Source organism: Selaginella moellendorffii, unplaced genomic scaffold, assembly GCF_000143415.4.
Source record: "Selaginella moellendorffii unplaced genomic scaffold, v1.0 SELMOscaffold_15, whole genome shotgun sequence".
In the NCBI taxonomy this organism is placed as follows: domain Eukaryota; kingdom Viridiplantae; phylum Streptophyta; class Lycopodiopsida; order Selaginellales; family Selaginellaceae; genus Selaginella; species Selaginella moellendorffii.
Window position 1 is genome coordinate 1,899,201 of NW_003314276.1, and position 20,113 is coordinate 1,919,313.

The window sequence follows — 20,113 nt, forward strand, 5'->3', positions numbered from 1 at the left end:
TTATTGGTGTTGAGAGCTATTTCGAGACTTGAAGCCATTGACAAAAGACTTGCCTCCAATTCTCCATTTTGGCAAGCCGCTCCAAAACAATATTGCTGAATATCTAAATCCAAGTTCTAGTGCTGAGGGATTGAACTCTTTTGCAAATTTATCTATGACTTCTTGCCATGCTGGCCAGGTTTATCATTTTATCTCCTAGGTTTAAGACCTCCATATAGAAATTTGTAAATTAGTGTCATAAACAGTTGCAAATCCTTTATTATCTACACATAATGAAAATGTGACCCAAATGTTTTTCCAATATAAATTATAAGACCAAACAACGTCATAGTTTTTATCATAAATTACTAAATTTCCATCTTTTTGTAGGTGAAGAAAACAGTTAAGTCCTTTACCAATAGTTTTGGTATCCCAAATTTTTGATTCTGTATAATATAGCACTAAATTACAATAAAATTGCATAATTAAAATGTAAAACATATTTGGTGACTGCAAATATTCTCCAGTATTTAAAATTTAAAAATAAGAGTAATATGGTCCACTTTTAATACACGTTTTATGTATATCACAATCTGAGGTAATATTGTTTTGATAATAAAAATGAGTTGGAACTATACCACTAAATCTATTTAATTTAAAATCGATACTATATGAGATTGAATATAAAACGCCTATGTAGGTGACAGAACTATAAGTTGTAAAATCATTTATGACATATATATTTAATATACGATTAAATTCACGTTGTAAAGATTTACCAGTATTTAAATTATACATAAAAGGAATAATACTACAAAGATAATTATAATATTTTTATATTCTTGTATATCAAAAGCTTCTATTGAAACCATTAAACTTTTTCCCTTTTCATATAGAACTTTAGACATTGAAAACCCCAAAAATATCCCTCTACGGTTTCCTATATTTTCAATAAGGTTTTTTATTATAGGGATTATAATATTTTGTCTATATTCAATTGTTATACTTTTTTGGTTTCCTTCATAATATTTTCTTACACATCTAATAAATGGCATAAATATGATTATTATAAGAACTAAATATTGAATAAGCTTCATAGTTTAAAAATTATCTATAACTTTTATAAAAAAGAAAAGTTACTTATTTAAACTAATTGTCACAACCTCAAACACAAGAAAGTGTATGCATTAAAGAAGAAAGGAAAGAGAGATAAAAGAAGCAAGAGAGAGAGAGAAAAAAAAACTAGGGTGATTAGCCTTGATCACTTATACATCTTTAACCTAAGTATGTATGCCTCATATATCTCAAATTCGAAACTTGTGAAGTAATGAAAAACCAAAAGAGAGAACCATATAATAGAAGTATATTAAAGTTCTGAATAACACAATATGCTGTATATATATCTAAAGCAAAAAAACATAATTATCAAGCAAGTCTAATAATATTTTATTCTATGAATTTTAAAATTAAATGTTATTGAACTATGTACATGTTCTAAAAAATTAAAACATGTGGCAGAATATAGAATTATTGATTTATCTAATAGAATATTTAATATTTAATTCCCAATTTGTCCATCTGGCTAACATAAACCATTTTATTTAGCAATTGTGTATTTGATATTTTGGTGTATTTGGTTGGAAAAAGTTAAATAAATTTTCACAAGAAATTACCCTTGGCTTTATAGGTCTTGAGGGATAAATAATCATTAAATTATCTCTTATATATTCATTTCCTCTTGATTAGATATAAATATAAATATATATAGAAAATGGCTTAATACATGGATAAAAGTGCAATGGTCTTGAAATACTGAATAAATGGTCTGATATTTGAATATTACATCTGTGCAGACTCTATTGATTTGCTAAGAGAATTGCCATATGTTAAGATTGAAATTTGGAAACTAGTTTGCTTCTGTTGGTATTAGAGAGAGTGGGTTTCAAATCACCACATATTGAGAATGAGTCAAGAGATTTGTGGCGTTCATGAGGATATTAATTTGTAGGGATGCATTTGTTCACGAGGGTGAGTGTGGTAACCATAAAATTGTATAGTCTGACCAACTAAGTAGAAGCATAGGAAAGTTAAGTTTACTAGAGAAGATCACATCATGTCGATATCAACCACAAAAAGGAGTAAAGTGAAGGTTTCTGATAAATACACATTATTCTGGCACTTGATAATTGGCAATCAATAAGTTTGGAGCTTCATGGGTGTTATGAGCTCCAACACTGCCCACAAGCTAGTGAACCATTATAAGATGATATGGATGTTACAATCTTTGCCACTTATTGGAACTCAAGTGCTATATATCCCATCCAACCAGCTTCCATATGCCATACTATAGAGCTAGAGACATCTTATGGGATCATATTCAAATGGATTTTATCCTTGACATCCAGGTATTGAAAGAATCAACAAACATTTGTTATGCAAATGATTGGAACACACAAAGGTTTCTTTTGCTCTTTCCTTTACTTTTGTTCAATGAATCCACAAATTTTTTTATTCAATATCAAGAATCCCTTTTTCTTGTACAGCACAAATACAAATCTCTTTAATATATTAAAAAAAGTCATATATATAGTGCATTAGTATAATAAGGTTGAGTTTGAGAATGTTCAAAGGAATATTTTGTGATAATTAAAAATCCCACTACATTAAATTAGTGTACAACCATTTATATTAGTATATACTATATACTTAAACTTCATATCATCCCCTTCTCTCGAAAGGATGGAAGGCAATAAGGGTTTTTTGGTTGGTGGGTTAGGCTCTGGAGGAACATCAAAAGGAGGCACTAATGGATCTATAAATGGTATTAATTGTTTCTAATCCCTTTATATGAAATATTTCAGTTATTACACATACATAGTTTTTGGAGGATCAACCTATTGAATATTATGTTAAACCAACTTGTGGTTTAATTTGCCGTAACACCTAATATAGTCTTATCCATTGAGTAAAAAACCTCTCAGACAAACCATATATTGTAAAATTGAAAGAATAAGTTAACACCAAGTCATCCATTTTATACTCTATTGGTGGACAATGATGGGAGTTGTAGCACTACCAATACTAGGTCTTGGGATCAATATTTATTCTTTTAGTTGTCTGAACAGAGTCTATTGAACATTTGGGTTGTGTACAAGTGGGATAACAAGCTTGTGGCAATTGTGAAGGTAATCTCCACTCTATTGATAGTATTAAATCACAACTATATAGAAATTTATATGGTGAAACACTAATAAAACTCTGTACCCCTATGATATATACATACCTAAGAAACAATAAATAACCATCCTAATCCGAATGTTAAAAACTCACATACTTCACAATCATCCTTTTGAAGGTCCAAATAAGCTGTTTCACAAAACCATCTATCTATGGATGATAAACACTTGTGAAAGTGTAACGTATCCCTAATAGAGATGTTAAAACATGAAATGCCTCAACCATTATCCAAAAGAATCTGCTTCAGATAAAAATGTTAAAACACTACTTGATTGAGGAGGAAGTATCTAACAGTAGTTGTAAATGCACTAATAAAAACACCAACTTCCACCAAGTGAGTCAAGTAGCCAAAAGTAGTAATGATATATTTGTCAATTGTGGAAAAAGCTTGTTAAATAAAATGCCATCAACTCAAATGGATAGGAAACTACAATTGACTCCAATCATTCTTTTATAGCATGGGAGGAGTATTACAAATTTGGTACCAAATGTAGCTATGCACATATTGGATGATATTATATCGCATCTTCGGCTAATAAAAACACCTGCATAGCTTCTTAGTCACACGACTATGTCCTATATGCTACATAGAATAGGAAAATCATAATAGATGTGGAGAAAGTGTGGAATAAAGATCAAAGGCATAACTAACTGTAAATAATCATTAGGATTTGTCCCTATAAAATAAGGAAGGTCATCTTTAATATGATATTGAAAATGTAAATACCAAAATGGCAAGTTATCAGTAAGTGATGTAAAATTCTCAAACCCATTGCGTTAAATCCATGTTTTAACCTTTTGAGCTTCACGAACTTTATTAAGAAAAGGAACATTAAGTACAACAACTTTCAGCAACACAAAATCCTCATCTAGAAAATCCACAAATGCTAGAATAATAACTTTGTTAAGAACATGAGAAGAGAGTAAAGAAAGAAAAAGGCTCGAGAAAAGGCATAAACATCAGTTATAAAACTCCTTAGGTAATGAACAAACTTGAAATTATATATCTAAAGCTTAAGAGCCCACCAAATAGTCTGACTAACCAAGTTCTTCCACTTTAATAACAAAGTAATTACAACATGATCACCTTTTAATAATGTTCAAGAATCATGCAAATATGCATAAAGCTTCTTAAAACCCTAAACTACTGATAAACACTTCTTATTTATCATAGAATAATTCACCTTCACTAATTGTAATATATGGTTGATATGTGCAATGAGATGACATTGACTAGGCACATTCATGCTCTCTTGCATCAAGCCCTTTAGACCAATATCATAAGCATCTACACATAAAATGAAAAGTTGAGTGTAATTAGGATATACCAAAATTGGAGGAGTTATTAACAACTCTTTGAGATCCGTAAATGCTTATTTGCAATCCTTATACTAGATAAAAGATGACGTTAATAACTTCAATAATGTTCACAATATTGCAGTATAATCAGAAAAATGATCAATAAATAATTGAGATATTACACCTTACCCAAGAAGTATTGCACATCATTCACACACTTTAGAGTAGAGAACTTCAAAACAACCATAAGTTTGTCAATTAGCGATTATACCAATTGATTTCGATTTTACCAATTGCTTTACTCATCAACTTGTAAACCTTTATGAGAAATACGATACCTAAGGTAAGTCATATCCTTAGATCCAAAAACACATTTTGATAGCTTCAAATTTAAACCAATTTCTTGCAACCAATTCAACACTTTATGAACATCACGAATGTGCTCTTCCCACATCCCTTTTGAGTGGATCAAGACATCATTTATGAAGTTATTAGTCACCTTTAGTATATTATAAAGACCCTTATCTATCATTTAATAGAAAGTCGCTAGAGCATTATTCAAACCAAATAACATCATAAAAAACTTGTACAAATCAAATGGTGTATAAAAAACAGTTTTGGGAACATCTTCTTAGGCCATTAGCACTTGTTAATACCAAAAGTAAGATCAAATTTGGTGAACCAATAACATTTCCCCAAATAATTCAAGAGATCAATAGTGTGAGGAAGAGGGTACATATCCAAAATAGTACCTTATTTAATGGATGATAGTCAATGAAAAAGCAAATTCTTCTATCAAGCTTTATCATAAAATGAAGTTCATATATCCAAAAACTCCAAGACTTTTTGATAATACCCTTCTTTAATATTTTCTTGATGTTTACAAGTAAAATCTTTATCTCTTTAGGTGATCGATGCTAAATAGGAATCTTGATTATACGAACATTTTTAATTGGAATAAGATGATGTGTTGCAATCTTCGTTCAAGACAATAGGTCAAAATTGAAGAAATTAGTATACTCCTTAAGTTGGTCCACTATTGTGACACAAAAACTGTAGAAGGGATCTAGAGAGGGAATAGAGGAGTAAGATGGAAATATAGTAAGAAGTAATGAGAAAACAAAAGTGATAGAAGTAAAGGTAAATGCAAAAGACAAAGGGAAACAAAAGTAAAAGGAATAGAAGAACTATAAGGAAGTATGAAATAAGAGGGAGAAATTTCAAAATTATATTTGACATAATTGCATTACAACCAATCCATACTAAGGAGAAGGTCAAAAGCTTGATTCGGCACCACCTGCAACAATTAAAATTCAAGCTTGAGATCTCTCACACACACAACTAAGTCCACCTCATCCCGTGCACATGCATGTGTATGACTGTTGCCATAAAGAATGAAAATTAGCTTTACCACATAATACAACTATAGATGGCAACATATGGTAATAGGCCGCGCAATAAAATGTAAATTCAAGCTTGTATCAATCAACACAGAGAGAATAATAGGAAACTTCTTGTTATTAAAATGAGCTTGGAAAGTAAATACTAGATGAACTAATGCTGAGTGAACTCCTTGATAGTGGGATATTGCCCTATAGAAAGATGCAAGTCAACAATGTATTGAAGTGGATATCGTGACTCTATTATAATTGATGACCAAAAGTTTGGCTCAGTTATGGAGTATACCAATTGGCATTTAACTGGAAAATAAACCATATAATGAGGAACCACATTCCATTAAAATAGGGGAAGAAGTTTTACCAGGTGCACATAAGTCTAGTGCATTGATGTGGGGTTGTGCATGATTAAAGCATTGAGAACTATGCACTTGCTTGTACATAGTAGACATTGTGGAGGGGGAGTGTGAGGGATGCCATCCTATGCTGGAACTTGCATTGAAATTGCTCCACTTTGTGGTTGACACTGCACTAAAATAGCTTCATCTTATGGTGACTTTACACTGGAAATGTTGCAACATCACCAACAAAGCTCTCCTCAAGAATTGTCTCCTCTATTCTATTCACATTCTCTTTATCTAGTCGTGGAATAACCTCTTCTACACTCTCAACAAGAGAAAAATCAAGGGTGGACATGAACTCAACATCTAGTGTCTCTATTTCAAGAGACAACATCTCCTTATAGAGTCATGAAGAAAAGAAGCAAAATAACATAAATAAGCTAGTTAGTAAAGGAATTTGGAGTGGTTTTGGCTTATTAAATAATCCCAACACAAATATTTCCAATCACTACAATGCTTAAGCCCATAAATTAGGGTGAGCAATAAGTATCACCTACAAATTAACATGTGGTAATAAACTGGAAACACACACACACACAAACACACAAAATAAACTAGTAACTAAAAGAAACTCCACATATGGTTTTGGTGTTGAAAGTGTGAACTTGATACTAAGGGCTTCCAGGACATGTGATCATCTTATCTAGGTATCACATTGAGCTGCTACTATTGTTTCAGCTGTTTGTGCCATCTTATTCTGGTTTTCTAGCACAAATTGGCATATGGAAGGCACACTGTGGACACATAGAACATAGTAGTGTTGAATCAAGGTGGGGGATACATACCTGGCGCATGCCTAAGACCCAATGCTAGTACATGAGTAGTTACTGCTTTGTCAATTGTGGTCATGCCAACACCTGAGAACACAAATGGATGGAGGAAGTGAACACCTCTCACTCACAAGCATAACCTAACACATGTGAAATTCTTGTTTTACCTGCCAATGAGCAGGAATTTTTTTATTGTAACCAGACCTGCCCCAGGCCTACCTCCAGCCCTTATTGTTTTATTGTTGTACAAAAGTTATTTCTTAGTAACTATACATTTATTATAATAAATAAGTATCAAAAGGAGAGATTTAAACTTCCAAAGTTTAAAACTTGAAATTATTAGGTTATAAACCTTTATAAAATATTTTAATAAAAATATTATAATTCAAACTGTGAGTGCATGGAATATGGAAATGGACTTGGACCTCACAAAACCTATATTCCAAAAAATGATATGTTTATTAAAATCAAGTATACAAATAATAAAGAACTACAAAAGATAAGTTAAGCCATAAAAAAGGATTACACTACTAAACCATATACAATATATGGTACCTTGATGAGAAAAACATCAAATAAAAATTATAAAATAAAATTTTCAGAAAAAATTGTATTACTACCCAAAGTAATAAAGAATTACTAATAATAGTTATATATCAATATAGATTAAATATTTAGGAAAATGAAAAATTACTATGTTATGCTATTGAGTAACATGAAAAAAATCTAAAACATTACTACTTTATTAATTACTAAATAGAGGTGTTGTGCCAACTTGCCAGCTTTGTCCCATTTCTGAGAGAAAAAGAAATCATTGGAGGTTCAAGTGGTGGCAATTCATTATCCAATTGCCTTTTGGAAAGAAGGGAGTGGCCAGACAATTGCCATTTGCTGAGCAATTTCACAATTACTTTTACAAACTTAAAAAAAATGTTTCTTAGTGATTTTTTGGGCAATACCTGGCATTCCCTTGCCTGCTGACAATATTAGATGTTCCTCTTTCCTTGCTGGAGATGTAATAAAAACAAGTGAACTTCCAGATATGTGTTTAGGTTCTCACCACAACATAGATCTCATCTCACACATACTATTCACATCAACAGACCAAACTCTTGTAAGCTTGCCAGTGGTGTTGGAGAGTAGAGAATGTTGGAGCTAATCCAAATGTTTTTCTTCTTTATGTATGTTTGGTTGGGCAATAGAGGCATTTCTCAAATTCTGTATACATTAGATATCGGTTTAATATCATATAAATCTAGTAAGTAATAGAAATGAATTAAAAATCTTTAACAATAGTTAAGTTTATAAATCTTAAGTAGTTTGTAATAATCTGGGTTTATTAATGCAATAGTTTTATCAAAATGTTAGATATAAATAATCTATGCTTAAGAAATGTATTATATATCTTCAGAAAAATTTAACCATGAATCCCCACAGCCAAATGAGAAGAGGAAGCCATGTATTTACTTCCCTAGGCCATGGAGAAGAGTGAGAAAGTTATGTGAAAATCCTGTGAGAAGAATTTTCTATGCTCTCAAAGAAAGAACAAACAATTGAAAGCTAGTTGAGAGGATATGCATTGTCCAAGAAAGGGAGCTGATGTAAAGATATGCTACCCTGTGAAACCCTAAAACTTCCATTGAGTAAAAGTGCAGTGATAGAATATTATAGTTACATTATATTGTTTAAAGTATTCCTCTATCCTCTATACATACATATATCTATATATGTATATGTATGTGTGTGTGTATATATATATATATATACACACACACACATACATATACATATGTAGATATATATACATACAGTTGTGAGGTCCAAGTGTATAGCTATGATGCTGTATACTAATATAAATGGCCGTACATTAATATTAGCATAGTGGGATTTTGATACTTGTTGGATTGGTTTCAATTTGGACCACTCACTCTTATATATAAGGTAGGGTTTTTGGGTTAATGGATATGCACATTATTGTATTCCATTTCCATATTCCACAATTTTAATTGTCCCTAAGAAGTGTTTAGATTTGGGATTTTGGCTTAGATCTAGGGTTTGCATTGTCTAGATCTCATTTTCTTTATAGCTTTTTTGTACTATTGGTTTGATCACTTTATGGTGATTGCTACCTATCATTCTTGGGATGATGTTTAGTATTTGCATCCTACATGTCTTCAAAGAACAGTATTGCAATGGTACAATGGTTTAAGTTTAGCCACTTATACAATTTGGAACATTTTCCTGGATGTCTTCAAACTCACATTTGGACATGCTAACAATTGTGATGATACCTTTCAACAATTGCATCATCTTTGTTAGGCCATTTTAGTTAGTGATGGAATTTGGCCAAATATGTAAAAGCAGATCAAATTAAGAATGTTGTGGCTAGCACTTTGTCAAAATCTTGTGGGACTTATGCATGCATTTACTCTAACCACCTTTGATAATGCTTTTAGACTAATACAACATTATAAAACATTACCTCTTCCACTTGTTATTGCATGTCCTTTAGCTCCACTTCTTGTGGGAAATAGTCTTGTTCCAATGAAGGTTGATGCTACTATTGCTCGTGTTCAAGGACAAGGGTGAGGACATGGTTGTGGTCGTGATATCCACTGTTAGGCATGTGATGAGGTTGGCCATACATATTAGCATTGTTGGCATTTTCTAGATTAGCATCCTCTATTTCTTGGGTGGAGGCCTTGGCATCAACAACATCTTATTGGTGCTATTGTAGTGGAAGGTCTTAACATTGAGATTTTTTTAGGAAATGAAGAGTCATATGAAAGGTAGAGGGTCTTTGCATGAATAAGTCAATAACCCTTCCATCCTTTTTTCGAAAGCTACTTATATATCTATTTTATCACTACAAGACCTTTGACTTTTAGCACAAAATTGGATCAGTCCAGCACTTTGCCATGTTGCTCTTCTTCAATGCTGACTTCACAAACTAGCTTGGAGTGCATTTGTATACTACAACACTGTCTTTCAAGTTTAAGCAAATCTGCACCAAATTCTTTTGGCCAAGAAAGTGGCTTCATTCAAAACTTTAATCTAAAGCTTAAAAATCCAAAGTTCCATCAAGGTGCTCACCAGTTATGCATTGAGATTGACAACTAGTTGTTAGTGTGTGAATAGCTATGCTTTCCCCCATCTCAACTTGATGTTGTGAGTGTCACTAGTGTTCACTCACTGTCATGACTTGCAAGCCATGTAGATAAGTACACCTTCTATGTCATTGCTATTGTTGTTACATCCATTGACCAAACACAATTTAACATTGATGTCATTCATATTGGTGACACATTTGAAAAGGAATACAAGGTACACATGCCTATGGTTTGTAAAGTTTTCTGACCTTTACACAAGATTGAAATTCTCAGTGATATGCAACACATATTCCAAGAGCTCAAAGCTTCTTGGTTTGCAAAAGAAATGCCATGTAGGATCTTTTACAATTTGCAAGGCATAGATTGGATGAATGTTTAGTGTGTTGCTCCATACACTATTATGTACAAATTTCCTAATCAAAAGGCATGGCAAGACTTGATAGATCATTTATATACAATAGCATCTTTGTGTCATAACCAGTTTAGAGGGGTTTGTTTTTGCTTATACATTTTTATGTTGTTCTTATCTTCATGTTATAGATAATTGACTATTTCATCTATGCCAATCCACAGAAGGTGTCAATGAACTACTCTTGCTGTGTTTGAAAGAGGTTGAACATTTCCATGAACACTAAGGACTTTGGCATTTGCAAGGATTGTGTCAAGACCCCCCAACAAGATCAAGACTGGAAAATGCAAAAGACAAAGAGAAAAGCTAGTGGAAACAAAGAAGAAGCCTTAGACTGGCGTTGATTCAGATTGTGGAGAAATGGAATAAAGCTAACTTATATATACTATAGGTTGATGAAGCTCCACCACTCTTGGATCGAGGATGGCCTAAATATAGCTGAGGTCGAGGAGGCGCCATATCAATATCAGGAATGTGGCTCGAGACTCAGGAATCGTACAAGAAACCAGAGAGTCAAGAATAGGGAAGTGTCTTGAGAGTCAGGAATGTGGTCTGCAGGTCAGGAATCTAGCGAGAGTCAGGAATGTGGCAAGAATTGGGGGATTCCTGACAACACCCCCTCCTCAAGAACGAGTGGAACGAGGACGTGAATGAGAACGACGAGGAGGATGAGATGAGCGGCGAGGGATGGGAGATGGAGAAAAAGAATGAGGACTGGGACGAGAAGGATAGCGGCGGTGGAAGTCCTGAACAAGGTCAGGAGAATGAATCAAGTTGTCCACAGATTCCCAAGTGCATTCTTCAGGCCCGTAACCCTTCCAGTCAACCAGATAGTAGAGTTTAGACTGTGAAATCTTGGAATCAAGGATGTCCTAAACCTCGTACTCAGACCCATCCTCAAGCTGCACTGGTGGAGGTGGAGGAATGACCCGATTGGGAATAGGACTGGGAATATAAGGCTCAAGGAGAGAGGAATGAAAAACGGGGTGAATTTGATATAAGGAGGGAAGTGCAAGGCGATAAGTGACAGGATTAATGATGGCAGTGATAGGGAAAGGACCGAGGCGTTTGAAATCAAGTTTTGGATAGGGCCTGGTGGTGGAGATATTTCGCCTAAGGAGCCAGACTTTATCCCCGATATTGTAAGGGGGACAATCCTAATGATGGACATTGGCAAGTGTTTTGTGAGATTCCTGAGCACGATGGAGGTGGAAGGAGATGGAGTTGTGGATTTCTTGGAGGTTGGAGACAAATACCTCAGAGTGGGGATTTGAATGAGAGGATTCGGATGGAGAAAGAAGTGAGAGATTGAATTGGGGATTTCGGCCAGAGTTTGCAAAGAAGGGGGAAATTCGAAGAGAGGAGTGAACAGAGTTGTTATAGGAGAACTCAGTAAGGGGAAGGATATCGAACCAGTTATCTTGATGATAGTTGATGAAGCATCTCAAGAATTGTTCCAACGTCTGAATCGTTCGCTCAGACTGCCCATCAGTTTGAGGATGATACGCCGAAGAGAGGTTGGCCTTCACTCCAAGCAGCTGCAAAAACCGTTGCCAGAAATGAGAGATGAACTGAGGTCCCTGATCCGAAACCACATCTGTAGGAATCCCATGAAGTCGGAAAATTTCCCTGAATACCAGTTTTGCCATGTCCTCGCCCGAAAACTCCTTGGTACATGGCAAGAAGTGCGCCATCTTTGTGAAGCGATCCACCACGACTAAAATGCTGTTGAAGCCTCCAGAACGCGGAAGATCACTCAAGAAATCCATGGAGATGGATTCCCAAGGACCTGAAGGGACCGGAAGGGAACGAAGCAAACCTGAAGGAAGGTGGCGAGGTACCTTATTCCGGGGGCAAGTATCACAGAAGGTAACAAAAGCTTTGATGTAGTTGTCCATGTGAGGTTACCAAAAGTCCCGTGCAACTAGCTCATAGGTTTTCGCAATGCGGAAGTGACCAGCAATCGGGCTATCGTGGCACGCCATCAGGACCAACCTTCGAGCATCACCTTCAGGAACGTAAAGTTGCTCCCCACGGTATAATAAGCCATCTAAGAACTCGAACTCGTCAAATCGCCAGCAGTCGGGAGTCACAGGGTGTCCAGCCTGAAGATGGGGGAAAATGTCGCTGGCGAGATCATCGGATTGAAGATCGTTTCTAATTGCATCCATCAAGGAGGAGTCCTGAGGGGCCAGGGAAATTGCCATAACTTGAAGCCGATCAAGATCAAGGATAACTTGATCCTGTTGATCGAAGGCAGGATTACTAGGCTTGAGACTAAGATAGGAGCGCCTTGAAAGAGCATCAGGAAGGCCTTGAAACTTTCCAGGTCTGTACTTGATAACAAAGTCAAACTGACTTAGGAATTGTGCCCACCTTGCTTGACGACGGCTTAAAACTCGGGAAGTGGCAAAGTACTCGAGATTTTTGTGATCCGTCCAGATTGTTGTTTGATGGCCCACCCCCTCCAAGAAATGGTGCCACTCTCCAAAGGAATCCACGATGGCAAGGAGCTCCTTGTCGTGGATTTCGTAATTGATCTCCGCAGGCTGGAATTTCCGAGAATGGAAAGCGACCGGATGAAGTTCTTGATCTGCTCCGAGTTGAGACAGCACAGCACCGATGGCAAAGTCGGAGGCGTCAGCCTCGATGAAGAAAGATTGTGAGGAATCAGCATGGATCAAAATGGGAGCAGAACTAAAGGCTGCCTTGAGTGTGTTGAAGGCGTGCTGGGCAGCAACAGACCAAGAGAAGGGAACATCCTTGCGAGTGAGATGCGTGAGAGGAAGGACAATGTCAGAGTAGTGATCAATGAATTTGCAGTAGAAGTTGGCGAAACCAAGGAAAACCTGAACATCCGATATTGATTGTAGAGGCTCCCACTCGAGAATAGTCTTGACTTTGGCAGGATCCATTGTGATACCCTCAGGAGTGACAATGTACCCAAGGAACTCCACAGACTGCTGATCGAAGGAACATTTCTCAAGCTTCGCGTATAGGCCGTGTTCTCGCAGCTTCGCCAGTGCCTTGCGTACATGTTCGTCGTGCTCCTCCTGAGTTTTTGAGTAGATGAGGATGTCATTGAGGTAGACGATCACCATCTGATCAAGAAACTCTCGAAAGACATCGTTCGCCATGTGTTGGAAAACTGCTAGAGCATTTGTCAAGCCAAATGGCATGACAGTGTACTCGAAGTGGCCATAGCGGGTTCGAAACGCAGTCTTCCATTCATCACTAGGCCGGATCCGGATCAGGTTGTATGCGCCACGGAGGTCAATCTTGGTGAAGAAGCGGGCACCGCTGAGGCATTCCAACAGGTCCGAGATCAGGGGCAGTGGATAACGATTCCGAACAGTCACCTTGTTCAAACCTCAGTAATCAATGACTAGCCGCAAACACCCATCCTTCTTCTTGACAAAGAAGACAGGTGCTCCAGTCAGGGACTGCGAATGCTGAATGTACCCCGAGGCAAGGTTCTCATCCAAGTACTCTTTGAGGGCCTTAAGCTCGGACGGGGATAACCTGTAGATAGGCCCCCATGGAGGTGACGCTCTTTCCTGTAAATTAATGGGACAATCATAAGGCCGATGAACAGGTAGTACACTAGCTTTTTTCTTATCAAACACATCCCCAAAATCATGATACTTCTCAAGAAGACTGATAGGAAAAACATGCAAAGCAAAAAGGAAAATAGGTTCTTCATGAAGGAGTTCTTTCATAGTGATGTCGAGCAGCAAAGTCCGTATCCATGAAGCAGGAAGTTACACTCGAGTCTAGTAGCGCCAAAGCCTTGAGTCCTGATTGTTCGGTGAAAGAAAGGAGACATGGGATGTGGAAGTTGCGGGAATTGGTGGTAGCTTTGATGAAAGGTGATGAGGAGCTTGATAAAGAAGAAAAGTGATTTTTATTCAGGGAGTCCAAATAGACAGCTCCTATTCTGTTTGGACAGGGTCATTTCCCGACTGCAACTGAGGTGGACTTTGAGGTAGAGTGAACTCGAGCAATTAAGGAGGCTTCTTGGGACATATAGCTACTTTGTGATTAGGATCAACACAGTAAAGGCAAAGATTATGAGATATTCGATGTTGCTTCTCAGTAGGACTCAACTTCCCTCTAATGAGTTGGGGAGTACCAGAAATATCCATCGGGACCGGAGTAGTAGGTTTAGGAGTATGCCCCGAAGACTCAAGCTGGGATTCCTGAGTCTGGGACGGAAAAACAGCGGTGCGGCGACTTTCCTGACGACGTTCAAAGAGACGATTGTCATATCGAACAACTTTGTTGATGGCGTCCGACAGGTCCTTGGGATCCTCCATGGTGAGCAACAAATCCTTGACATAGTTGTTGAGGCCGAAACGAAATTGGTCAATCAGGGCCCGCTCATCCCACTGAGTGTTCAAGGCAAGGAGTTGGAACTCTGCAGCGTAGATTGAGGCAGGACAAGACCCCTGAGAGAGACGTCTCATCTTTGTGGTAGCAGCCCAAACCCGATCCATCTCGCCAAAACATGCTTCGAGCTTCTCTTTGAACAATTGAAGATCCATCAGCTCCGGAACCACGACCCCTTTCATGCTCTTCTCCAGAAGAGGAGAAAACCATGACAAAGCTGCACCTTCAAGCAACGTCCCAATTGCGCCGATTTAAGACTCGAGAGTGGGGTACCGTTAATGTTGAAGTGCAAAGATCAGCTCCATTTGGTTCAAAAATCCGCAAAGCTCCGAATGCTTGCCTGAAAATTTCGCCGGGAAACTCACCTTTGGTTCAGGAACTTTGTTGGATCCTTGAGCCGAAAGTGAAGCAAGCTCCTACTACATGCGAAGAAGGGTCGCCTTCAGCTCCGTATTCTCAGACTGGATTTTTGCAAGGACTTCGGCAAAGAAATCAGGATGGCTTGGAGACTCCATCGGCAAAAAGAAAGAAAAGAAAGGGGAAAAAGACAAAGGCAATCAAATAATCGAAACGAGCTAAAGCAAAAGCAAAAGGCACAATCTGAATCAAACTGTCAAGACCCCCCAACAAGATTAAGACTGGAAAATGCAAAAGACAAAGAGAAAAGCTAGTGGAAACAAAGAAGAAGCCTTAGACTGGTGTTGATTCAGATTGTGGAGAAATGGAACAAGGCTAACCTATATATACTATAGGTTGATGAAGCTCCACCACTCTTGGATCGAGAACGGCCTAAATATAGCTGAGGTTGAGGAGGCGCCACATCAATATCAGGAATGTGGCTCAAGACTCAGGAATCGTACAGGAAATCAGAGAGTCAGGAATAGGGAAGTGCCTCGAGAGTCAGGAATAGGGAAGTGTCTCGAGAGTCAGGAATGTGGTCTGCAGGTCAGGAATCCGGCGAGAGTCAGGAATGTGGCAAGAATTGGGGGATTCCTGACAAATTGCAACAATAGCAAAAACTACTTCAAACTACTCTATGTGATTGATATCCTTCACACTATCAATGGTTTTGAACACAAGGTTGCTATAGAAGATTGCCATATTGATGGCCTCCCTCTAGTTTAGTTTAAAGAAATGTTCAAATCGTATGAGCTACCTCTTGCTATTATAATACTCAAGGAATTTGTTCCATGTTAGAGATGTTTTCTTCTTTTGAGCTCTTATGATAAGAGAGGTGCTCAACAGGTTGAGTTATAGCTAGACTTAGCAAAGGTAATGAGTGGTTACCAAAAAAGGGAGAATAAGAAAAGAAAAAAACTTAGCTATAAATAAGGACTATAAAATTTAGTTTCATTAAAGTAAATGTTCAGAATTATTCCTTGGGGACTTGCTCCTCTAGTATTTGGTATAGGGCATTGTTATAAATGTGACTTAAGATACTTGTTGGTCAATTCTTATGAACATTCTCTCTTTATTGTCATGACAACAAAAGATCAATATTGTTGGTTCCTTTTGTTAGCCTCTTTTATCCAAGTGTTAATAAACTAAATTTAACATTTATACTTGGCTGAATGAGCATAAGGAAGGAATTCTTAAATGTTTATTTAGTCAATGTCGTGAATGTGACTTCGGGTATCAAAAGTTATTTGTCAGCTAGTCCTTTCGAATATTCTTTTCTTACTGCCACGACAGTAGAAGGTCAGTATTGTTGAACCCTTTATCAGTCCCTCTTGTGCTAGTGGAGTTAATTGGGCATTTTGAATGTACTTAGATTAGACGAGCATAAGGATGGAATTCTTACATACTATTAGCTAAACATACTTAGCCCGGTAAGGAGTTCCTGTCTCGTCATGTCTTGCACTGATTAATGACAAAAACCCTCAATATTGCTAAATAATAGCTTACCATGTCTGCGAAACACCCTCACTATCATGCCCTTTGTGTTAGTCTCATTCCGATCCTAAATGCTATTTATGGAAAGTGTCTAAATTTGCTCATTTGGCATATTTACGAAATGTAAAGATTGTTCTGAACACAATATTATTCCTCCCATGTCTAAATTTACAATCTAAAGATATTCCATATTTAGTGAGTTTCGAGCTTGTCCCAGAGATTAACTCCTGGTACTAAGGGAGGCTTGGGGTGAAAGCCCAAAGTGTGTGTTCCTCAAAAGGGGAGGTTAGGGGTTCTAAATGTATAATAAGGATAGTGGGTATGTCAAGCATGGTTGACCAACCTGAGGTATAATATAGCTTTTGCTTGCGTGTTTGTCCTTGTTTTGCGTCTGGCTTAGGTCTAAGCCCAAGTTCCACACTATACTAGCTGATGGAGTACCCATATCTTCACGTTAGGCCACCAGTATGCTAAAATAGTGCTAGACTCTATTTAGCTCTATTTTGTGTGTTACTCCACAAATGTTTTTAGGCTTTTCCAATGGCTAATCTATTGATCACTTTGCTCGAAAACCATTATATTTTTGTAAGCTAATATAAACTAGTAAAAGGGTTGAAGTTGACTTCGGTTGGCTTAAACTTTAATAGGTAGTTTGTATGATGCAACCTAAAAGGGATGCTAACTTTTGGGGCTAAGGCAATTGAGTTAGATAAAATCTGGAGTTGGTGTAGAAAAGTGGCTGTTGTGCTTTTCTAGAAAGGTGATCGATTTGCTAAAAGATTAGTCTTGGATACTGACTAAGTATCTTTGACTTTGGTTAGTTTAGTTATTAAAGAGTTTTGGGTGGTGATTCACTTTTGCTTTCTTCTAGCTTTATTCTAGTATTAATGGCATTGAAGTGGTGCTTTGTTGTTGACATTATATCTTCATCAAGATTAATGAAATTCAATATCAATCTTATAGAGATAGAATATATTGATCATTAATGATTCTTTTTATGCTTGTTATAAAGTGAGTGACATCTTGCTATAAATGAATTCATAAAGGATTGTTTAGTGATCACTTGTTAGGCACAGTTTCATTGTGTTTGGCTTTTGGATTGAAGCAAATATGCTCTTCATTAGCTTTGCATTATAAAATTTAGCTTATGCATGTGTTGAGAAGGATATTATGGGTTGTGCCATGATTTCTTCTTTAGCATTAAAATTAATTTATACAAGACTCGTGATCATTGTTAGGCAAGACTTAACTATATACTTCTTCAAGCTTTGGTTCTTTGAGTTTTATGCTCATTATTCCATTTGTTAAGAGTTGTTGGGGAAAGAATTTTGGCTTATTTGTTTCGATATTGAAATTAGTTTTTGCATCTAGCAATTTTTAATGATGATTGACTATCATTTAGGATAGTTGATTATCCTTGTCAAAAGATTTACTTGGTTGTTGTTGATGTAGAATGATATGTCATTTTTTAGGATGGTGGATTCTTTCTTCAACAATGATTATGCAACTCTCTTTTGATGGAAGGATTAATGATCTTTCATGATAGTTAGTTGTTCTCTTTGATGGCTTATGGCTTTTCGTATTACCATATATTTTTTGTGGTTTGCTTTAAATTGGTCTTTTGGGTTTGAGATATCGGTAGGATGTTGCTAATGTTTGCTTAGGCAATTCTGGTTACTAAGTATTATTGACTAGGGTTTATTCAGGTTGATTAATGCAATAGTGAGGCATGAACGAGTGTTTGTTGGTCTTGCAACATTCATTCTGTTCTGTTGATTGCTGCTACAGTTTGTTCTGAATAAATTGGATGTTATTTCTTCCAAGTGATACATTCGCGAGCATTTTGCTTGCGAATTGATGATACTTTATGTTCTTTGAGTTATTTTTGGTAAGTTGTTTGGCATATTATCTACAATCTTTAATAGTTAAATTTTATCATTGAGTTTTCTTGATGATACACTTGCTATTGAATTTTATTGGATATTGAATCCTATGTTTTCTAACGATAGTGATCTTGGTGGTTCCTATACTATCATACTGGCTTATTAGATGATAACTTACTTGAAATATTTTTGTATTCTAATCTAAGCTTTATTTATTGATAATTAAGCCTCTAAGATATCATTGTCTATGATTTTGCTATCCATCTATCCATCTATTGATTTTTGAGTTTAGGCCAATATAGGCAAATTGGCTTTAGCACTTCGTATGTATGGTGAAATTTTTAGTCATGGGGTAACTACTATTAACTGGTCATATCACTCACCTCTTTATCAATTTTCCTTCTTCCGTTCAAAGGGTATGACTATGTAAACAATTCTAACTACTTATTGATAGTAGTCTATCTAAACTTTAGCAACAGATTTGGTTTCTTTACTCATAAAGGTTGGGGCCTTTAGCTTCTCTCTCTATATTCCTGCAGGCAAGGGTATAGCACACTTTTGTAACTTGGGTGATGCCTAAAGCAGTGTAGTGTATGTGATCATAGGATGAGATTTGGATATACTATCACTGTGGATTCTTGGAACCTTGGGGGATAAATGGGGATAAAATAGTCATTAAGGGCTCTCTCATCAACTAATTGCTCCTTTTCCAATTAGCTTAAGGGGAGAGAGATAAGGTGTGCTACAAGCAGCAAGGGTGGCTAACTCCGTTGGTCATTTCTTTGTCAGCAACGGCTGAAAAGTGTCTGAGTTGGTAGTGCATCCGCATTAAACAAAAAGGTTACCCTAACTCATTTAGGTTGGTGCATTTATCATATAGTGTGATCACCGTAAACTTTTTCTAGAGTTGTTTCCTTGTCAGTGGTCTAGACTAGAGTATGCATTGATGAAGTTGATCTTCCCTAAGGGGGGCAGAGTGTTGCAAATGTAACTTCGGGTATCGAAAGTTACTTGTCAGTTAGTCCTTTTAGATATTCTTTCTTTACTGCCACAACGGCAAGAGGTTGGTATTGCTGAACCCTTTATCAATCCCTCTTATGCTAGTGGAGTTAACTAGGCATTTCGAGTGTACTTAGACTAGATAAGCATAAGGACGGAATTCCTACATACTATTAGTTAAACATATTTAGCCCAGTAAGGAGTTCCTATCTCATTGTATCTTGCACTGGTTAGAGATCTTGCACTGGCTGGGATATTCAAAGTTAAGTGTCTTTAAGTTTGAGTAATACTAGGTTGGATGACCGGGTCTAAATTCAAGAATTTACATTTGGTATTAGAGAGGTTTC